The following is a 19978-nucleotide window of genomic DNA, read 5'->3' on the forward strand; positions in this document are numbered from 1 at the left end:
CTCTCTCTCACCTCTGTCCTATCACGGAGCTCACCAGTGCTTATTAAAATGATTGCAGCTTTCGGGCCCAATTCCCTCCAGAGTCAAACTCATTTTTTTTTTTTCCTTTTGGCACCAGATCCCATTACAGATGGCTGTGAGCCACCATGTGGTTGCTGGGAATTGAACCCAGGACCTCTGGAGGAACAGCCAGTGCTCTCAAGCTCTGAGTCATTCTCCAGCCTCCTCACTCTTAAGCTGGGAAAGTGTGAGGCCGCAGAGAAGTTCCGCAAGCTCAGGCCGGAGAGATGCAGGGCAGAGGTGTTGCCCAAGGCCCAGAGTCCTGGTTGCCTCCAAATCCTGCCACTTTCCAGTCCCTTTCCTTCTCTGTCCTCAAGGAATGACAGCTGCGCTGAGGCCCTCGGTGCCTCAGGACCCTCTGGTGGAGTTCAGACTCCAGCTGGCTCAATGCAAGAGGTAGGCGAGGCTCTCTGGGGCGCTTGCGCCTGCTCAGCCAGCGTGAGTGGGAGGCCTGGAGGGCTGCCACCGAGAGCCGGGAATGAATGTTGCAGAACTTCCTCTTTCTCAAGCCTCTTAATCCCGTTTAGCCAAGGCAGGTGAGTCAAAAGTCCCCGAGGACCTGTGGCAAGCAGCAATTATCCTAAGTCACGTGCTCCACAGCCCTCTCACCTGAGAGCGCACCTAAAAAAAAAAAAAAAAAAAAACAAAAAACAAGCTGGTTCCCAACCACGCCCCTTCCAGCTGGACAGAACTTGCTTGCCAAAGTCACAGAGCAAGCTGGAGGTCAGAGGGCAGGTCCATTTGTCCATCACACCGCTGGTGCCCCCGGTCGCTCTCTGGCATTTTCTTGAGACCGTTTCTCAGAAAATACAGCCGACTCCGGTTCAGCCTTGACCTTTTGAAAAAGAGGACTTTCTGCCATTAGACCCAATTGATTTTTATCAGGACGTGATCATTTTGGACAGCGTGAGAGTAATCACACCAGGCCAGACCTGGTGGTGGTGCAGGCTTGCAATTCCAACTGGAGAGGCTGAGGAGGGAGGGCCACGCGGCGGCTTGCCCCCTGCTAGGCTGAGTTTAAGAGCAGGCTAGACACCTGAGTGACACTCTTGTCTTTAAAAAAAAAAAAAAAAAATGGGGCTGGTGAGATGGCTCCCACTGCCAGGACCTTCGTTTAAAAAAAAAAAAAGAAAAAAGGGGAAAGAAAGGAAGGAAAGGAAAATAATTTTTCTTTTCTTTCTTTCTTTCTTTCTTTCTTTATTTTTGGTTTTTCAAGGCAGGGTTTCTCTGTGGCTTTGAAGTCTGTCCTGGCACTTGCTCTTGTAGACCAGGCTGGTCTAGAACTCACAGAGATCTGCCTGCTTCTGCCTCCTGAGTGTTGGGATTAAAGGTGTGTGCCACCAACGCCCGGCTCTTTGTTTTTTTTAAATAAAATAAATAAATTTATTTATTTTATATTCGGGCTACAGTTTCCCCTCTCTCCTCTCCTTCCAGTCTGCACCACCCCCTGTGAGGAGTTGGGTCCCAAAAGCCAGGAAAAGAGTCAGAGACAGCCCACACTCCTATGTTGAGAGTCACACAAGAAGATGAAACTACACAACTGTCACGTATATGCAGAGGGCCTAGGTCAGTCCCATGCAGGCTCCCTGGCTGTCGGTTCAGTCTCTGTGAGCTCCTGGTTAGTTGATTCTGTGAGTTTTCTCCTGATGTCCTTGGCCCCTCTGGCTCCTACCATCCTTCTGCAGGATTCTCCAAGCTCTGCCTAATGTTTGCTGTGCGTCTCTGCACCTGTTTCCATCAGTTGCTGGATGAAGCCCCCTGATGACAGTTAGGCTAGGCACCAACCTGTGAGTATAGCAGAATATTGTTAGAAATCATTACAATGCCTTTTTGCTTTTCCTCCAGTCATGTTTGGTTCTATCCTGGGTCTCCAGTCTGTGGGTCCTGGGTCTCCAGGCAGGGGCGGGGGCGGGCTCACTCTCCTGGCACGGGTTTTGAAATGCTTGGTAGCAAGCTTGACTCTAGCTTTGACCAATCCCCAGTGCCACGAAATGCATGTCAATGAGTATTATTCTTAAGAGCTGACAGTCGACTACAGTTCTCAGGTGCTGGGGTTTCCCTACTCTGTTCTGCTGCCATCAGGAAGCCCCGCCCCTGGCCTGGCTCAGCTGGCAATTGCTACTGTGTTCCCGGGGAATTTTCTCTAACAATCTTGTGTGTGATCTGAACTGTAGCCCAGAAATAAGGTAGGAGGCAAACACTAGATTCGTCTCTTCCTGGGGCAGCCTCAGCCCTGTGCCCTCTGGGGCAAAGCACAGATTCCCAGGGCTTGTGGTTTCTGTTGTTTATGATGTATGTTGTTCTTCGCCGTCTGCTGGGTGTAGGTATTGGGGTCCGCTGAGAGTGTGTGGTCCTCTGCAGACATAAAAAAAACTGTCTAAACAGCTAGGGCCTTACAGATGGCAAACTTTCTCCTAAAGTCTCCTGGCTAAAGATGGGTATACATGAGGGCACAGTGAACCAGGCCTCCAAACCAGGCACTCTGTGGTGGGAAGGAACTGCCAAGGCTTCTCTCTCTCTCTCTCTCTCTCTCTCTCTCTCTCTCTCTCTCTCTCTCTCTCTTCCCCCCCAACCCCACAGACAGAGGGGATAGATAGCAGAAGTGGCAGGAGAGTCTTGCCAGTTTTAAAGAGGTCAGGTAGCAGCAAGTGGGAGCCTGCTGGCCACAACAGTGTGGTGACCAACAAGCTCATCTGAGTTCATAGGAAATGAGATGCCCTTTCCAGAGGTGGGGACTGCAGGGGGCCACAGGGGGCAGATAAGAAAGTAATGGCTCTTCCTGAGAACAGAGACCACTTGACAAGGTTCCTGAAGAATGCTGGCTTCAAGTAGCAATCCTTCTGTTTGCCTGGTCAGAGTCCAGCCTGGGCTGAGCCCTGACTGTCACTGAAGACATTGCCGGTGGCGCGGCCATTTTGGGGGTTGGGACCTGACATTCCAGCCTTTTGTTGAGGATAAGGAGCAATAATAATCTCCAGCTTCTTCAAGCTGGGCAGGGACCATGCTGTGGGGTTTTCAGACAGGCTGGAATGCTGGTCAAAGTCTGTGGCATGAGTGTGTGCGTGTTTGTGTGTGGTGTGTATGAATATGTGTATGCGTGGTATGTGGGGGTATGTGTGTATTCGTGTGTGTGATGTGGTGTATGTGTGTGTGGTGTGTGTGTCTGTATATGAGTGAGTGCATGTATGTGTATGTGTGAGTGTGTGTGTGGTATGTATGTATATGTGTTTGGTGTGGTGTATATATGTGTATGTGGTGTGTGTGTCTGTGTATGTGTGTATATATGTGTTTATGTGGTGTGTGTCTGTGTATGTGTGTGTATATGTGTATATGAATGTGGTGTGTGTGTGTATGTGGTATATGTGGTGTGTGTGTGTCTGTGTATGTGGTGTGTGTGTGGTGTGTGTGTGTGTGTGTGTGTGTGTCTGTGTCTGTGTGTATGTGGTGTGTGTATGTGTGTGTGTGTATGTGGTGTGTGTGTGTATGTGGTGTGTGTGTATGTGTATGTGGTGTGTGTGTGTGTGTCTGTGTCTGTGTGTATGTGAGTGTGTGTATGTGGTGTGTGTGTGTGTGTGTGTGTGTGTGTGGTGTGTGTGTGTGTGTGGTGTGTGTGTATGTGTGTGTGTGTGTGTATGTGGTGTGTGTGTGTATGTGGTGTGTGTGTGTATGTGGTGTGTGTGTGTGTGTGTATGTGTGTGTGTGTATGTGTGTGTGTGTGTGTGGTGTGTGTGTGTATGTGTGTGTGTGTGTGTATGTGGTGTGTGTGTGTGTGTGTGTGTGTGTGTGTGTGTGTGTGGTGTGTAGTCCTGAGATAGGAGACCTGAGGAAATTCTGTGAGAAGCACCTGGTTTACTGACTGTTGGGTGATTTCACTAATTCTATCTTAAGGAACCTGAAGAGTCAGGGAACAATCGTTATGAGAAGGAGGGAGGAGCCAGGGACCCATGAGAGACCAAAAGGAGAGCCCTGCACTGGAGCTGGGCCCTGGAGGCCTCAGTCTGTGAGCCAGTTCATCTAAGCTTTGGCTCATGTAGCAGCAACATTCTTCATTGAGAAAGAGGCGGATGCCTCCCCTTTCAGCAGTTAGCAAGCCTGGGTTCTTTGGTTTTTCGGGACCACCAATGCCAGGGATGTGAGCTGGTTTTGGAGCAGTTGCAGGGCTAAGGTTGAGTTTTGGATGGTGTCTGCTAGCTGGGTGGAAATCTGCTGTGATTCTTACAGACTTTGACAAATCTGACCACACCTGTGGCAACTGCTGAGGCTACCAAAGTGTCTCCAATCATGACCGGAAGAGCGACGTCAGTTCCTGTGCATGAGTTGGAGGAGGGGGTAGAACTCTCCTTCGGTGTGTAGGGCTGGGGAAGCAACAAACAGGGAAACAAGGACCATGAGTGGATTTGCCCATCTGCTTAGTTGACACCAGATGAGATGTTAGTATGTGCTGACGAAGGGCTGGGAAGGAAGTTAAAGAGGCAGCCGGCTGGTGTCTCCAGAGAGTAGAGAGATGGGGGTGGGTGAGAGAGAGGAAATGATTTGGAGATTACACAGCTTGGAGGCTAGGGTTATGTGGGTAAGAGGAATAGCTCCCTTGAGGGACTGTTGCAGAGGAACACGAAGGAAGCAAGAGGACCCATTGTTACTGCCACAGGCGTGGAGAAGACCCGGGGATTCATTTAGAATAATAGTCTTCCAGAAGGCCAGCTTGGGAGAGGTCTCATGCAGCATGGATGGTAGGATGGATTCAGGTTTTCTAATAACTCAACTGTGTCATTTATAAAGGTGGCCACCAGCCCTCTGGAAGACGGACTATCCCAGGAAATACATAGATTTACCCCGTGACTGCTTGGGCCCGTTTTTTCATGAAAGTGACCATACCCAGTTGGGGTCCATGGTAGAGCTGTTGAGGCTATCTGTATGCCTTCCCCTCCCTGCGTCAGAGGGATGGTACTTACATCTCCAACGAGGGCACCCACCCCAGGAAAGATCAACCATGAGCTGAGTTTGTCTGATCGGGGGAGACAAAAGCACTTGGGATTGTTACGGGAATTGAAGGTGGCTTGTTCACGACCACAGCTGTGGGATCAAGCCACGAGGGGATCAAAAGTTAGAGAGACAGCATTGTGGAGATTGCCCACCCTCTAACTGCTGTATCTGTTTGGAAGGGCAGGCAACAGGGGCAAACGTGTGTCCTCTCATCTGTCCCCAAACCCCCATGCTTCAGTAGTACACAGGACAAAGGATTGGTCAAGGTCTGGGAGAGTTAGAGCAGGGCCTTGTAGGAGCGCATTTAGGAAGTGAGAGATGGCAGGCTTAGTCAGGTCTAGGGGATCGGTTAGGGGGACTAACTGCTTCATAGAGGGGACCAGCAAGAAGAACAAAGTTAGGAAAGCAGGTTATGAGGCGCCCCACCAGGCTCAGGAAGGAATCTCTTCATCCTTGGTGGTTGAAGGTGTGAGGGACCTCAGGTACTGTCTTCTGTCAAGACTGAATTCACATCTGTTGGGGAATAGCAGAAAGCCTAGATGCTTACCCGAAGGACAGGGTGTTGAGCTTTGGGAGGAAAGACTGTGTCTTCTGTTTCCTGGGGGTGGGGTGGGGGGTGGGAATTAGGCAACTGAGCAGCATGCTGCTGTGACAGCAGGAGTGACCGCTCTGTAGTAGAAGGTCGTTTCCATATTGGGTTTATCTGCTGCAAGACTGGTTGAGAGGCTCCTCTCAGCGCCTGTAGACTGAAGAAATGGGGCTATCCCAGAAGCCCTGGGGGAGGACCGTCCAAGCAAGCTGAGACACTGTTCCTGAATCAGGGTCCCCCAGGTGAAGGCAAAGAGGTCCGGGGTCTCTGGGTGTCACTAAGGTCTAGAATGCTGACAGGAGAGACGTAGAGGAGGGAATCTGAGAAAGCGTGTATTAGACACCGCTGGCTCTGTAGCAAGGGCAGTCGCGTTAATAATCCCAAGTTGCTAGACCAGCTGGTAGGAGCCATTAGGCTTTGGGACAGGCGGGGTAGTGCTATGGTGTGAGCCGGCTTTCGAATGTCGTTATTAGGAAGACACTGTTTGGTGGGTTTTAAGTCTTGTCTTAAAGAGATATGGTGTTGTGAGAGACGGGGTAGGAAATAGAGTCAGAGGAGGATCTTCTTTTTTTTTTTTTGTCTTTGTTTTTTCGACACAGGGTTTCTCTGTGTAGCTTTGGAGCCTATCCTGACACTAGCTCTGTAGACCAGGCTGGCCTCGAACTCTCAGAGATCCACCTGCCTCTGACTCTGCCTCCCCAGTGCAGGAATTAAAGGCGTGCACCACCAGAGGAGGATCTTAATGGGGGGTGATGGGAAGACACTGAGAGAGAGGGGTGCCCCATACTTTTGGGTCAACAAGGGGGTCTAGAGGAGGACAGGGTGAAGCATTAGTGTCGGCCACTGGACAAGGAGGCCCTTCGGAGTTTGGAAAGAGAAAAAGGAAAGTTCAAGTAGGAGTTTGTTGAAAGGAAAATTTAGCCAGGATATCCTTGCCCAGTAATGGGCCTGGGCGGCTCGGTCCAACAAGAAAGGAGTGAGCAGTCAGGTGCCTCAGGGGGAATAGAGGTAAGGGCCTGTGACCCTAGGCTGGTGGAACTGGACTTCAACACCCAGCACGGAGACGGATAGGTTTTACTGGAGCAATCAGGAATGATGGGCCAAGTAGCTACTGAATCTATTAAAACTGAGAGAGATTTACTTGCTGCCTAGACTCCCCTGTGGTAATCTTGATGGTTTTGTTGACAGCAGAAGTCCCAGAGTATCCTCAGACTGGCCACCAGGCTCACAAATCTGAGAGATTTCCCTTTGGAGTAGAAACTTGGGGGGACATCGAGGGACAGTCCACCCTCCAGTGTCCTGCGTGCCCACAGTTTGGGCGGGGTCTTGGAAGCAGGCGAGGTGAAGTGTGGTTCTTCTGATCAGTGAAATTGCCATACTTGAGGCAGGCTCCAGGTGGAGTCCATGGGTACCCCATCTTCTCTGAAGCCTCAGGGCAGCCGCCAGGAAGGAGCTGGTATTTCGGTCCAACAGTAGGAATCCGTTTTCATCTTTTTCCGGCTCCTCTCTTCCGTTAAACACTGTAAATGGCAGAATCAGCAGGTCTCTTAGAGGTGGTTGAGGGTCATCATGCAGTCTCTTAAGTTTCCTTCTAATATCAGGAGCAGGCTGGGAAAGGAGGTTAAGCGTAGGACAAGCATGTCCCCTGGAGAATTACGATCTAGCTTGGTGTGACAACGAGAGCCTTTGAAAGCCGGGCAAAGAACTGAGTAGGGCTCTCAGCTGGCCTCTAGGTGACACCACTCTGTTTGTCAAAATTTTCCAGGCATTTTGGAGTCTGAGCAGGAAGGGCACCCACTCTGTCTTAGGCCACCCCAGCAGGGAACTGATTTTTCATCATTAACCTGGTAGTTCCAGTGGGGAATTCCAGCAGGCCAGGGAACTGCCACAGCCCCCACGGGAACCGTCCATGAGGTGGAACACTGTGTGCAGGGGCTTGGCTGCACTCCAGACTCTCTCTTTCCTGGGGCTGAGAGCAGAGAAAGAATAGCATAGGGGTCATGCCAGGTGAGGCTACAAGCCTGGGTAAGGTACTTGAATTCCTAGGTGAAGTTAGAGGGGGGTCATTGGAGAAAGAACTGAGGTATTTTTCTACCTAGGAGAGATCAGCCCTGGGGCAAGCCATTCAGGGCCAGCCACTCCCCTGAGGGAATAAAGACCATCTGTTCAGGAGTGGGTGTGAGCTGCTGGAGGCCGTGAGGAGTCAGGGTAAGGGGTGGAGCCAGTGGGAGGGTGCCAGTGGGTGAGGTTTGGGTGGTACCCTCAGAGGAGGAGGGGGGCTGGTGGGTCATGCTGAGGAAGTACTTGGGGAGGGGCTCCGTCCTCTAAATCCAAGTCAAAAGGGGAGGGAGCCCAGGGCTCCAGGTCCAGGTTAGACTTGGGAGGAGGTTTGGCTTTTTGCCTGGAGAATCTGGTGTGTGTGGTTTGAGGTAGAGATAGAAGGCAAAGAAAGCCTGAGCGTTGGGGACCTCACACTGTTTGCCTGAGTGGTGGCAGAATTTGTCAAGGTCAGGGAGAACTTGAAAGTTGAATGTACTAGTTGACCATTGAGACCAGTTGTTGAACTGGTAGTGAGGCCACGGCGTACAGTCGTATGGTCTTAAGGAGACAGGCAAGGGAAGTTGAAGCATCCAGTTTTGAGGGGAGAAGAATCCATGGTTAGTTTGAGGGAAGAAGGGAGATATCCATAAATGGCGGCTGTGCTGAATTTTCAGAAGCAGAGCAAGGCGTTGGGAGAGACCTAGGGAAGAGAGATGTAAGCAGGGATCCCCTGGAAGGAGGATTCCTTCCAGGAGTGGAGACACAGGGTAAGAGGTAAGTTCTATGGGACAGAGTCTCAATCCCAGGGCACCCTCACCTGGGCTGAGACCTGTCAGGGAGATACCCAGGATCTCCCCATGGGCACCCAGGATTGTGTAGGTAGGCTGCCTGACACACGGGCACAACTTTGAGGATCCAGGGAGCCAGAGAGATGGCGTAGACAGCTCCGTGAGGATGCTCACCCTAGTCGGTAAGAAAAGACCCGTGCAAAGAGCAGGTGAGGGAGAGAAACAGCCGAAGAAGCAGACTCTAAAATTTGGGCTGGAGTGTGGTGGGAGCCAGCAAAGGCAAATGATCTGCACCCAGCATTTTTGCTTGACTAGGAGGGGCAGAACCCCTGGAAGTATGGGTGGGAACAAATGTCTCTCCAGGGCTTTAGTGCCAGATGGAGGTGAGGGCACAGTGAACCAGGCCTCCAAACCAGGCCACTCTGTAGTGGGAAGGAAAGTTTACCCGAACTGCCAAGGCTTTCTCTCTCTCTGTCTCTCTCTGTCTCTCTCTGTTTCTCTCTGTCTCTGTCTCTGTCTCTCTGTCTCTCTCTCTGTCTCTCTCTCTCTCTCTCTCTCTCTCTCTCTCTCTCTCTCTCTCTCTCTCTCTCTCTCCCACCCCCAGGACCCAGAGGATAGAAGTGGCAGGAGAGTCTTGCCAGTTTTAAAGAGGACAGGCAGCAGCATGACAGGACAGCAGTGGGAGCCTGCTGTCCGCAACAGTGTGGTGACCAACACGGGCCTTTGATGTGTTGCAAGCTCAACTGAGTTCATAGGAAATGAGATGCCCTTTCCAGAGGTGGGGACTGCAGGGGGCCACAGGGGACAGATAAGAAAGTAAAGGCTTTTCCTGAGAACAGAGACCACTTGACAAGGTTCCTGAAGAATGCTGGCTTCAAGTAGCAATCCTTCTGTTTGCCTGGTCAGAGTCCAGCCTGGGCTGAGCCCTGACTGTCACTGAAGACATTGCCGGTGGCATGGCCATTTTGGGGGTTGGGACCTGACAATGGGAAACTAGGAGGGGGTTGAGCAAACTGTGAAGTCCAGTGGACCCTGAAAGTGCAGGCTTTGTGTGTCTGAGAGGGATGACAGGAATTTCAAAATCAGATTTGAATCCCTTCATGGCTCTGCTCCCTAGTTAACGGCCACTTGCTAAGTCCCTCAGAGCTGTGGGCAGAGGCGCGCAGTGGCGCCTGGTGGTGTTTTCTCTTCTCCCTCGCAGTGGGAGGCTGGGCCTGTAGTGGTTAGAAATTTTGAAGGTGAACAGTTTCTGGGTCATAAACTTTGGATTTTAATATATTTTGCTGCCTGGGTCCCATCCCAGTCCAACTAATTACAGAATCTCTAGGGTGGGGTTCAAGCTCTGGGGGTTGTTTTCAAAATTGCTGGAGTCGTCGCTGGGCTGGCAGGGCCAAGCTGGCCCCTCACACGCTGGGCTGCACTGTGCCTCGGTCTCTCCCGTGTCCCTTGCTGGGACATCCACATCTGAGATCACAAGCCTAGCGGTGCCGTCCGTCTGGTGGGACCAAAGTGCAGCTCTCATAGAAACAGAGCTGTGGCCGCTGCCTCTTTCTCTTCTATTTTAGTAGCAGAAAAGCCGTTCTCCCCCTACGGCCTGCCCCGAGCCCTCTGTCCTCAAGCATTGCACATGTGTTGAGAAAGGCCCACTGTGTGTCAGGGAAAGAGGTAAGCAGGAGTTCCAGAGCCAGAGGAGAAGCCAGGAGCCCCCATGACGGCCTGGTCAACCCAGCCATTGAATGATGAAGATTTGTGAGGATGAGGACTCTGGGAGCAGAGTTTGCTGCCTGCTCTGGTGCCCCTGTCCAGCCTCCTGCGTGTAATTTCCCCTGGATCCTCAGGTATTTCATGTAGAGCATGAAGCTGAGAATACCTTTTCTCTTGCTTTTTGTTTGTTTGGTTTTTTGGTTTTTCTGAGACAGGGTTTCTCTGTGTAGCTTTGGAGCCTATCCTGGCACTCGCTCTGTAGACCAGGCTGGCCTCGAACTCACAGAGATCTGCCTGCCTCTGCCTCCCGAGTGTTGGGATTAAAGGCGTGCGCCACCAACGCCCGGCCTGAGAATACCTTTTCTCAACTCACTGCACAAACACATAGGTGAGAGAAGTAAAGAGCCTGCACATAGTAGGTGCTCAGTCATTGTCAGGAAGGAGGCCAGAGGACAGTGCATGTGGTGAGCCAAGCACGAGCAAAACTTCCTTTTTCTTTGATCTCATCTTTACCCACCCGACTCCAGCACAGCTGTGCAGTCATCTGATCCCGTCACCCCACACCGTCCTGTCACCCCACACCGTCCCGTCACCCCACACCGTCCCGTCACCCCACACCGTCCCGTCACCCCACACCATCACCCCACACCGTCCCGTCACCCCACACCATCACCCCACACCGTCCCGTCACCCCACACCATCACCCCACACCGTCCCGTCACCCCACACCGTCCGGTCACCCCACACCGTCCCGTCATCCCACACGGTCCCGTCATCCCACACCGTCCCGTCACCCCACACCGTCCCGTCACCCCACACTGTCCCCACACCGTCCCATCACCCCACACCGTCCCGTCACCCCACACCGTCCCGTCACCCCACACCATCACCCCACACCGTCCCATCACCCACACTGTCCCCACACCGTCCCATCACCCCACACCGTCCGTCACCCCACACCGTCCACACCGTCCCGTCACCCACACCGTCCCGTCACCCCACACCGTCCGTCATCACCCCACACCGTCCCGTCACCCCACACCGTCCCGTCACCCCACACCGTCCCGTCACCCCACACCGTCCCGTCACCCCACACCGTCCCGTCACCCCACACCGTCCCGTCACCCCACACCGTCCCGTCACCCCACACCGTCCCATCATCCCACACCATCACCCCACACCGTCATCTCATCCTATCCATCATCTCAGCCCATCACCTGCCATCATCTGGTTTTGTTTGGTTTCCTTCTTCATGTATTCCCGCCCCCCCCCCCCCGCCCCAGACTGTGAACTGTGTGGGAAGAGTCTATCTGCTAACACTTTGATGTGCAATGGAACATTTATTTTGAACAATTCTTTCTTTCATCTTTTAACAACTCTTAGGATGATGTTCTTAATTTTAAAAGCACATGATCACAATTTTTCACTCTGGAAATGAGGTGTGTGTGTGTGTGTGTGTGTGTGTGTTAGTCCTCCCACAGCTCAGCACCCAAGGCTGATGTGCACAGTAGGGTATAGACTTAACTCTGTTGTGTAGCAGCGTGTGTATATGTGAAAGTGTGAACTGTGTATATGTGTGAGAGTGTGAACTGTGTGAGTGTGTGAACTGTGTGTATGTGTGTGAGTGTGAACTGTGTGAATGTGTGAGACTGTGAACTGTGTATGTGTGTGTGAACTGTGTGTATGTGTGTGTGAACTGTGTGTATGTGTGAGAGTGTGCACTGTGTGTATGTGTGTGAGTGTGAACTGTGTGTATGTGTGAGACTGTGAACTGTGTATGTGTGTGTGAACTGTGTGTATGTGTGTGTGAACTGTGTGTATGTGTGTGAGTGTGAACTGTGTGTATGTGTGTGAGTGTGAACTGTGTATGTGTGTGTGAACTGTGTGTATGTGTGTGTGAACTGTGTGTATGTGTGAGAGTGTGCACTGTGTGTATGTGTGAGAGTGTGAACTGTGTGTATGTGTGAGAGTGTGAACTGTGTGTATGTGTGAGAGTGTGAACTGTGTGATTGTGTGAGGTGTGAACTGTGTGTACGTGTGTGAGCTGTGTGTGAGAGTGTGAACTGGGGTGTCTGGGCCACTGTCATCCAGCGAGGAGGGGCAGAAGCTGGACAGTGAGGAGGCCAGAGGCACAGGGCCTTGGAGATCTGATTGAACTCTTACCCTTGTCCTTGTCTCTAGGTTTTTGTCCCTGTGTTTGCAGCGAGTTAAGTGCCCCAGACATTGGATTTGTAGCCGTTGCAGCTCTGCGGGGATAGGTAGGAACTGTTACTTGTAGTGTTACCAAGAAGGCTTCACTGAGCATCCCTCAGTCTTGCCACCCCACCTCAATCCTTTTGGCCTGCTACCCATCACACCCAGCAGGAAGGCCTCTGTGAGTGTCCTCATGCCCAGGGCCAGATGCCTGCAGAAGAGGGTGGCGTCAGCACGAGTTCCCCCACAGGGGCATCTCACCTGCAGTTTCTAGTGTAACAACCTTGTGGACCAGTGGGAGTTGGAGCCTTCCTAGGGGTTCAGATCCAAGTGACTGTTCTGCGCAAGACATCCTCGGGGCTGGCAGCTACCCCTGGGCTGACAGAAGCTTTCCCCGCTTCGCAGTTCAACTGCTAATCCTTCTGGGAAAACACTCCCCTATTTACTCCTCTGTTACACTGGAGGATTATAAGCCCAAATACAGCCATCCTGAGAAATGACACTGCTGCCAGGCCTGGAGTTAGGTGATCAGGGGCCCCTGGGCGATTCCAGCCCCTCTGATACAGCAGATCTGTTTGTTTCCAGAAGGAGACAGGCACACTCTTCTTTCAGTCTCACAGCAAGTGCGCTGCAAGTTCAGTCAGCAAAGTGGCACTTAAGTTTGCCACCAGCTGGGTTCACAGAGCAAGAATGGCATAAGCAGAATGCCAGCACAAGGCAGAGCCTGGAGTGCAAGGAAAGGAGCCCTGTTAAGCAGGTCAAGGGCCAACCCAGTTGCGTCTGAGAGGCTCCTGGGGTCCTTGATGCTCGGTTCAGCAGCCAGACTGGTCCTCAGATCTGGTTGTAGCAAAGTAACCCTGAAGGTGAGAGGCAGAGCAGGGGCTACCACTTAGACCTGCTTGTCGGGCTGGAGCTAGGATCTACCCGCCAGCCTCCCCCGGTCCTCAGTCTGTTTCTCAGAGTGTGAGCCACTGCAACGTACCTGGACTTTCTTTCTCCCTCAGAGCTCCAGGACTGTGAGCTGGGAGACCCGCACTGGGTGCTGCATGGCTCTCCTCCAGGGTGCAGAGTCTAAATGGCTTCACTTCTCCAGGCTCCTAGATGCTGCCGTAGGAATCGGCTCATCTACTCCCCAGGACTGCCTTCCCCAGATATCCGGGGCTCTCAACAAATCTGAGACCCTCTCTTTCCCTTCTTTGGGTTATGGGACTGGACAAACGCCCACCCCTGGGACTTTTCTATGTCCAGTTCAACTGGAGCAGGTTTGTGCATTTTGACACCCCTCCCCTCCCCCACCTCTTCTCTTCCTAGGCCCCAGGAAAAGGGCCAGGAGGAGCAGAAGAGATAGCCCTGGTTGAAGCCCAAATGAGGCCCCATCCTATGCTGAACATCAGAGCTGAGGCTTTCCCTTGCCTCTCAGAAGACGGCACAGTTTCCCCGGAGATTTCAGTCTTGCCCGTTTTTACTCAAGGCCCTGCACATAGGCAGTTCAGCAGGAGACTATTTGATGAGGCCACCCTAGTGGGAGTGGGTGCTGGGCCTCCTCTTTCCCCATCAGGAAAGAGGCCACTCTCACGTGGCCCTAGTCCCTGTACTGTGAGAAGGTCAGGGCTGTGTGACCTTGCCTAGATGATACAACTTCTCTGAACCGCAGTCTGCACGGCTTCAAGTGAAGAGGCTAACTCATGTGACTGGGAGAGGGTTCAAGGAGGTGTTTGATGTGTGGAAAGCAGGCCCACACGCTCCCCAGGGCAGTGGCAGTGCCTGCCACTATTGACTTTATCCCTCCTGCCCACCTCTTGAAGTTCCCACTTGTAGCTGGTTTGGGTGAGCTGGCCCTCCCCCTTCCAAAGGGCCTGGCTAGATGCAGTCAGCCCCAGCTCACACCCTCGAAGAGTCCTGGGATCCAAGTCCCCCAGTGGCATTCCTGGTCTCTGTAGTCAGAGAGCTGCCAGGTTGGCGTTCCGGGTGTGGCTGGAAAGGCGGGGGTGGGGGGGGGAGCTGCAGCTGTGGATCTGTCAGCCAGCACACGGGTGAGGCCGGGGCACCGGCTTGCCCAGGCCAAGGACAGGAAACAGGTGGTTTTGCTGAGGCCCAGACAGGGCGGAGTGTTGAGAGGCCCGTGTCTAGGTGTGGAAAGGCCGCCAGGATGGGTGACGCTCTCCTGAACCCTGAGCTGGGGAAGCAAAGGCTCAACCCTGAATGCTGTGTTTGGGAATGCTGTCTAGGATAAGGTGGTCAGGCGTGTCCCCACCATCTACCTCTGTTACGGTACTGGGCAAGTCACTGTGATATGAAGATGCCAGAAAGGAGAGCTTAAAAAAAAAAAAACAAACAAACAAACAAAAAAAACTTCAGCTCAGTCCCCTGCAACAGCATTGCTGCCTCAGGTGGCGGGTGGCCTTGAATCAAGGCTTCTAGAGAACACCGTTCCCCATCTTATAGATCCACCAAATGTGCAAAGCACGGCCGGCCACAGACAGAGGTGGTAGGATTCTCCATCTCGTCTCCAGCAGAAATCCCAGAGAGCCTGTTATCACAGACGCCGGGACTGACCAGGTCTGTTGCTGGATCATTCTCCAATTGGCCGAGAAAGGGGTGTGTGGCTTTTGCTGCTAGGTCATAACCCAACACTTGTTGTTTTGGTATAGTGGTTTCTCTTCACAATCTTATTTAAGACCAGTGCTCTGAGAAAGGGCTATGGGTTTCCTAAGACAACCAAAGGGCTACACAGAAGAGCCAGGGAGCCTTGGCCGGCGTGTGCTCTGTTGTTTGGAGCTGGGCCACTGGATGTCGACACTGTAGGAATGAGGAATGGCGGAGAAGGCAGTAAACAAATTCCTTGTGTATCAGTGGCGTGGAACTGGCTGGCTTGGCTGTGTAGCTACAGCTGGTTGAAAGAAGGGCTGGGAAATGCAGTCCCTGCCTGGCAAGGAAGGGTCTTGGGGCAACTAGCAGCTGCCACCATCAGAACGGCTTGCCACTGCCGTTCACCCCAACTCCTTTCTTCTAGCCCTCCTACCTACTTCAGGGCTTCATCTCTTACCTAGCGCTACCCTCAGCCTAGCGGCCAGCCTCAAGCACAAATCTCCCTTTGCGCAACCAACCCTCCTTCCCGCGTGTCTAAGTCCTAGGCGTGCCCAACCACTCCAGCCCCCCAGTCTTCTTGCCTCTTACTTCTCTCTGGCATCATCCCATCCCCCACTCTGCAATCACTCCTATTCGTTAGTATTTCCCCTTCATCAGAAGCCGGTTCTAGACTCACCCCTCCCCACCCCCAGCACTCTGGTCCCCTTCTTTCTGTGTGTCTGAGGGAAAGGTGACCATTCGGACTGCCTCAAGCGCTTCTCCTTAAACCACTTACACTCCTCCAACAAGCCCCCTTCGTTTCTGCTGACGAGATTACCAGAGGCCACCTTGGAGGCCACCTTCTCGTTGAGCCACTGGCCCCTTCTCCACTCTTACTTTGCCCAAGGGTCACTTCTTCCTTCTGGGGGCCCTGAATGCTCCTCACTTGTCAATTTTCTTCAGCTTTGTACCTCATGTCTAGGCGCTCAGACTTCAGCGTCAGCCCCTGGATGGCAAGAGTGATGGACAATTGGATTTATCTCTCCTTGTCTCCCTTAGGAAGTCCAGCCATTTGCAGCCAATTCCCTGCAGGCTTGGGAAAGACCTCAAACAGGATATGCTGAAACCCCCCATCCCCCACCCCAGGCTGTAGTGGCGCACGCCTTTAATCCCAGCGCTTAGGAGGCAGAAGCAGGTAGATCTCTGTGAGCTCGAGGCCAGCCTGGTCTACAAAGCTACACAGAGAAACTCTGTCTCGAACTGCCCCCCCTGAAAAGAATATGTTGAAACTCGAGATTGTGACCTGCCTCTCCCCTTCTAGACATCCGTCTTCCTAGTGACTTGGACTGGAAATGCCAGAGACATCCTCAGTCTATTCTGTCCCACACAGCCCGCTCCTCATCATCTTTGTCGTCACCATCAGCTGGAAATGGGTCATTTTCACCGCTGTGTGGCCACCAGACAGTCCACACCACAATCCTCACTGCCCACGTTCTTGAGATAGGCCACAACAGGTCTTTCTTATTCCACCCTGGCCCTCTTTCTCAATCCATCGCACAGAGGGATCCTGCTAAAAGGGAATTGGGATGGGTCATTCTGCTCTCCACCCCAAGCAGCTCAGCTCCTGCCTGGCTCTGAGCAGAGGGAGATTCCTCACCATCGTTTGCAAAGCCCACTCCCTGCACCTGGCTGACCTCTCTTTATTCACAGCCGGTCTGCTCCTTTCACTCTCCTCCCGCCTAGGGCCTTTGTACTTGGTGTTCCTTCTGTCTGGAAGGCCCTGGCTCAGGTGGTCATGTGACTCCCTCACCTTCAGAACTCTGCTAAAACATTCCTTTCTTCATCACACACAAACGCGCACGTGCACACACACACACACACACACACACACACAAATACACACACATATGCATGCATACACACAAATACACAAATACACACACAAACACACACACAAGTATTTGTGTATACAAAAACACACACACATACGCATGCACACACATATGCATGCACACACAAAAATACACACACACATACATACACATATGCATGCACACACACAAATACACAAGCCTCTGTAGGCAGGATCCTCGGTTTTTTTTTTTTTTTTTTTTTTTTCTTGGTTTTTCGAGACAGGGTTTCTCTGTGGCTTTGGAGCCTATCCTGGAACTAGCTCTTGTAGACCAGGCTGGCCTCGAACTCACAGAGATCCGCCTGCCTCTGCCTCCCCAGGGCTGGGATTAAAGGCGTGCGCCACCAACGCCCGGCAGGATCCTCCGTTCTTAATTTATTTCCCTCCTCAGACTGGGGTATTATTAAGTATTTTGCAATGGTCTCTTCCCCAAGCCCCCCATAGCGTCCAGGCTCCTGGGGGCAGGAATATTTGTTTTCCCTTGTGGTTCCTAATATAATGTAATATAACCGCATAATAACTTCATCAGTATAGACCAATATAGAACAATGGTTCCACAACATTTTAGTGGAGCTGAAAAATAATTTTCCACTGGTGGGACGGCAGCATAGCGCAACAGTTTCCTGAGGGGCGTGTGTTGGTGCTCATGTAAATAAACCCCACCCGCCCATCGTATAAAAGCATGGTGCAAACAGTGATGTCCACGGCATCGTGTTTCATAATAATAAAAATTTGTTGTTGCTTGACATATTTACTGCACTATGCTTTTACTGTTATTTTAGAGCATCCTCCTAATTACAAGGTTCTTCTGAAGCAGTATGTTACCTTAGCGCCAGCAGCTCGCACGTCTCACATGCGACTCCCACCACGTCACTGGAACTCTTCCAAGAGCCACATGGAGTGGCTGGCCCATTGAATGGACTGTTCTTTTCTGCAACCCCATTTGGTTTCATAGCAGTGTTTCTTCTTTCTTTCCCCTTGGAACCTTGGGAAATCCCCCCAAAGATGAGAGCCCATGAGCTCTCATCTCATTGGCTGGCACAGACTGGCCAAGAGTGCTCATCAGTGAAGGTTGAGCATACATGTTCAGTCATCGCGCGTTGATTGAGTGCTGTATGTGCATGGATGCAAAGGTGAGCCTCTGAAGGACTGCAGAGACCAGTGAATGAATAAACAAATCCGTGACTTCAAGACTCGTCTTCACTCCCGGATGCCGTGAGGGCCCAGGGACTATCTCTACCCATCAGAGACAAAGGGACACCACGTCCAGGCACGGCGCCCTCTTGTCTCTGAATCTCACTCTCCCCACATGGAAGATGGGGCCAGCGATTACCAACTTCCTGGGCCATGGGGGGTTCATCGTGGAGCTGGTGAACCCCCTTCATGCTCTCATCTCTCCTAGGGCTGTTCATGAGGTCATTTGTAGTTTGCAGACACTACGGAGTCAGGCTGTTTTCTTGTAAAGAACGCTCCTGCGATGGCTAATCTTCATTGTCAACCCCACAGAATGGAAAATCACCCGGGTACATCCATGTCTGCGCCCATGAGGCTGTTTCCAGAGAATTTAACTGAGGAGGGACAACCTGCCCTGAACATGGGTGACACTGTTATTCTTTTGTTTAAAAAGAAGAAAAGAGAAATATTGAGATGGACATATTGACTATAAGTTTATTATAAGGACCGGCAGAATGGGGAGACTAAGAGGAGGAACAGGGTAATGGCTGACCGCCATGGCCGGTCGCCATAGAGAGACAGAGCGGGGAAACAGAGAGAGGGGACAGAGAGCAGGAACAGGGAGGAGAGAGAGAGAGAGAGGGCAGGGGCCTATCTTTTAAAGGGGTCCTCTGCACCTGCGTACAGACTTCTTTCCCATGGAACCTTGGGCTGACCAGGGTATTGCCTGAGTGGATTCCACCAGGTAACAGGGGCAGGCCAGCATAATGCCTGAACCTTTCAGACACCATCTCAGGTCAGGGGTTCCAGACTAAATTAAAAAACAGACAACAATCTGAGTGCTCCCTGACCTCTCTTTGTGTCCTGACTACAGATGTCACCAGCTGCTTCTTGCTCTGGGTGCCCTAACTGGAAGTAGTTCTCTCAGCCAAGCCTCCCACCATGATGGACTGTACATCCTCAGTCTTTGGGCCAAAATAAACCCTTGCTGCATTACGTTGCTTTGGTCAGTATTCTCTCACGGCAACGAGAAAATTTAGGAGTCCCTAAATGCTCTAAGTATCGGACCCCACCAAACCTGAGCTGGCTACTGCACAGAGCCATGGTTAATCGTGAGTGACAGGAAAAGGGGCTTCAAGGTGGAGGTATCATCCAAACTTGCTGTTTAGGGACACATGAAGGGCTTTGGGATCACAGATGCTCCCTGGAATTTGCAGGAGTACCACTGTGCCTTCACTAGTGACTTGGGAGGATAAAAAGGACTACACCTCGTTAGTCTCTTGAGATGCACAATTTTAAAGATGTTTCTATATTAATTCATTAGATTTTCCTCATGCTCTTTTTGGAGCTCCACTTCCCCAGAGCCTTCAATTGTTGTCATGAGCTGGCTCACAGAGGCCCTGTTCTCTAAGCCCTGTCCCAGGCAGGTGGATGCGGTTATCACCCACATTGCAGCTCCTGCCACAGCCCAGCTCACCGAGGATGTGTGTGTGTTGTGTGTGTGTGTGTGTGTGTGTGTGTGTATGTGTGTGGTGTATGTATGTGTGTGTGGTATATTGTGTGGTGTGTGTGGAGGGTGTATGTGTGGTGTGTGTGAATGGTGTGTGGTGTGTGTGTGTGTGTGTGTGTGTGTGTGATGTAGCAGTTACCCAGCAAATGCAGACAAAACTCCCACAGAGACACGGGGTGTTCTTTTTTTAAATCAAGGCTGGGATGTGACAATGTGGCTGCAGGATTCTTCTCTGATCTCACTTCCCAGCTCCCATAACCACCCAACCTGGAGAATCTGTCTTCAGGCAGCTCAGAGCCTCATTTGGTACCCCCAGAAAATGAGGCCCGCAGGGACCCGGCTGAACACTGTGTGTACAACACAAAAGCAGCCAGTATCCTTTGGCCGGCTTCTCCTCCTTCCTCCCTCAGATCTGCACACCCAGAAAAGGAAAACCCTGGAGATGGCTGCCCAGTCAC

General features: G+C 51.9%; 1 long non-coding RNA gene across 3 annotated transcripts; it reads left to right on the forward strand.

Annotated features, from left to right (window-relative positions):
- Positions 1-3837: 3837 nt before the first annotated feature.
- Positions 3838-18546, forward strand: LOC103163279. 3 transcript variants are annotated; one of them, XR_004771299.1, is made up of 5 exons: positions 3838-4790; positions 10029-10298; positions 12346-12422; positions 14803-14916; positions 17620-18546. It is a non-coding gene; the product is annotated as an uncharacterized LOC103163279 (long non-coding RNA). The 3 variants fall into 3 exon arrangements; XR_003487966.2 differs by having other exon boundaries at positions 3839-4790; positions 10026-10298; XR_004771298.1 differs by lacking the exon at positions 3838-4790 and adding an exon at positions 6888-8446 and having other exon boundaries at positions 10026-10298.
- Positions 18547-19978: the final 1432 nt, after the last annotated feature.

This window comes from Cricetulus griseus, chromosome 10 (assembly GCF_003668045.3).
Source record: "Cricetulus griseus strain 17A/GY chromosome 10, alternate assembly CriGri-PICRH-1.0, whole genome shotgun sequence".
Taxonomy (NCBI): Eukaryota; Metazoa; Chordata; class Mammalia; order Rodentia; family Cricetidae; genus Cricetulus; species Cricetulus griseus.